Source organism: Physella acuta, unplaced genomic scaffold (assembly GCF_028476545.2).
Source record: "Physella acuta isolate Inbredline_101_S28 unplaced genomic scaffold, ASM2847654v3 ptg002707l, whole genome shotgun sequence".
NCBI lineage: Eukaryota > Metazoa > Mollusca > Gastropoda > Physidae > Physella > Physella acuta.
Window position 1 is genome coordinate 22501 of NW_026734140.1, and position 2500 is coordinate 25000.

At 50.6% G+C, this 2500-nt stretch overlaps 1 non-coding gene across 1 annotated transcript in view; it reads left to right on the forward strand.

The window, feature by feature from the left end:
- The first annotated feature begins 2211 nt into the window (after positions 1-2211).
- The window catches only part of LOC131934008 (small subunit ribosomal RNA), a 1854-nt gene continuing 1565 nt past the window's right edge, over positions 2212-2500 (forward strand). The window contains exon 1 of the ribosomal RNA XR_009385383.1: positions 2212-2500. This exon is cut by the window's right edge and continues 1565 nt beyond it. This is a non-coding gene — a ribosomal RNA (small subunit ribosomal RNA).

The following is a 2500-nucleotide window of genomic DNA, read 5'->3' on the forward strand; positions in this document are numbered from 1 at the left end:
TATTTGGCTTGAATCTAGAAAAATTCCAAACTCTAACCCTAAGGTAGACAGGCAGGGTAAATAAATGTGGGTGATCTCTCATAAAATTGTCTTCTAGGAATTATTTTTATATAGACTATCTTTTCTGTAGAGTTTAAGTGACAAGCGCGGACGAAATAGAGCGCAAAATTTAAAATGAATTAAAAATTTTCATCAGACCGGAAGTAGGCATAACCTAGGCGCCATGTTTCCGTCGTACAAGTTTTCACCGTTGCAGTCACCGTTTCAATCGCTCTTCGTGTGGACGTGTATTATTTCTAGTCATGTGTTTGTGTAGATGATTCGCTTAAGGTAGGTGTTCGGACTTATTTCTTTAATATTAATTAAACCGTATTTGCCTTGTCGGCCTTAAAATAAAGCTATTTTTTTTTCATCGCAATCGAAGTGTTAGATCTAGAATCTAGTTCCCGCCTCCGCTTCGCTAATTCGACTTAATGTAACTATGACACAACTATTAAATCTAGAGTCTCTATTTTAATTAAATAATTAGGAATTCTATCTCTAGATGATATCTAATCTATTCCCACACGTGTGTGCAAGTAGGATTTAACGTCAGAACAGGTGTGGTGGTCTAGGCGTCGCTATTTTTGACGGTAGGAATTTTTTTTTTAATTCGTAAAATTTTATATAGACTTATATAGCAATTTACTAAGACCGACCCTAACGCCCAGTAAATATTTAATTACCACATTGTTATGGACACGGTGTATTAGGTAGGGCCGAGGGCTATCCATAGGTACCAATTTTTAAATTTTGTGACAATTAGGAGCCGAGTTATAAAATAAATTTAAAATACTGGTTCTGGTCTTAGACTTTATATAGCAATTTACTAAGACCGACCTTAATACCCATTTAATTATTTAATTAGCGCATAGTTATGGACATCCTGTATTAGGTTGGGCCCAGGGCTATCCGTAGGTACCAAGTTTATAATTTTGTGACGATTATTAGTCGAGTTATAAAATAAATAAAAAAAACTGGTTCTGGTTTGCACTACATTTCTTTCTTCTTTAACGGCGGACTCCCGGTCCAGCCCCATGGGTTACCCGTGAGCCGGGGCCTCGTTAGCCTGGACGGCTCCGATGTGACCGCGGATTGTTGTGGCCCGCCTCAGCCCGAGTCGAGATCACCCTTCCGATCGAAGGTGGACGCCATAGGGCGCCCGGGATAGCCCGGGGCGCTGTTCGTCACCCGAGCGCAGGGGCGCCGGGAGACGCCCCCGGTGAAGTTTGGCGGGTGATTCTGGTAGAGCTCCCCACCCCGATCGCAGGACACCCCTCGCCGCCCGCCCAGGTGTCGAGGTGGCCGCGGGGGAACTCGGGGCGTTTGGCTCCCCCTTGTGCCGGAGCGGCGCCCTCGGTCCCAGAACGCCCCTGGCGGGTGATTCGCATGCCCCCTGGGGTGGGGAACGCGGGTGGGTGGTCGTAAAGCGTGTAACCGCAGTGGGGGCGGCCCCTTAGTCGGGGGCGCCAAAGTTGGCACCCCACCTGGGGCGCCCCCCGGAAGTGTGGCGCCCGCGCGAGTGAGCCCCGTAGATGCGCCCCGACACCCCCGCGCCGCCCCCCCGGGTCGCGGCACCCCCGGCGCCCTCCGTGCGGGCTCCCCTCATGGGGCGGCACCCCGGTCCTCCCCGAGACTATGTACCCGATTTTTCGGTTTAACACTAGAGGTATGGGCAGAAATACGGCGGTTAAAACGGTCTGTATCTACTATTGTGGAGGTGAGTGTCGGTGAAGCCTCTATGTGACGCTAGGATCCGCGCTCCCTCGCAGCCAGCGACATGTGCCCGATCTGACCGTGCGTGGCTCAGTCTCCCGACTAGCTTCCCGGTAAATGCGGGCTCGGCGCGCAGGTCGCGCCAGTGAAGGTAAAAGTACGTGTCCGTAGCGTGAAGCCAGCGGCGACGCGCAGTGCTAACGCAACCAAGCAGTATTGGTGGCTCGATAAAAGTCTCGCACTGGCCCAGCCCTCGGAACGGGCGACGGGTCTGCAAAACGCAGTCGGCTCGATGCAAATCGAGAGATTTCCCGGCGACGCCGTGTTTACGGTGAAGGGGGAAATGTGAGCGGTCCGATGTGAAAAAATCCGGGAATGCCGGGATCCGTTCTCTCGCTAGAGCGTTGTCTCCCGTCCCGCGATGTGTTGTGGAAAAAACGTCTCGCAAACGATAGCTATCTGGTTGATCCTGCCAGTAGTCATATGCTTGTCTCAAAGATTAAGCCATGCATGTCTAAGTTCACACTGTCCCATGGTTGAAACCGCGAATGGCTCATTAAATCAGTCGAGGTTCCTTAGATGACACGATCCTACTTGGATAACTGTGGCAATTCTAGAGCTAATACATGCAATCGAAGCTCCGACCTTTATCGGGAAGAGCGCTTTTATTAGTTCAAAACCAATCGGCGCGGCCTCGCAAGGGGGTTGCGTCGTCCCATTTGGTGACTCTGGATAACCTTTGTGC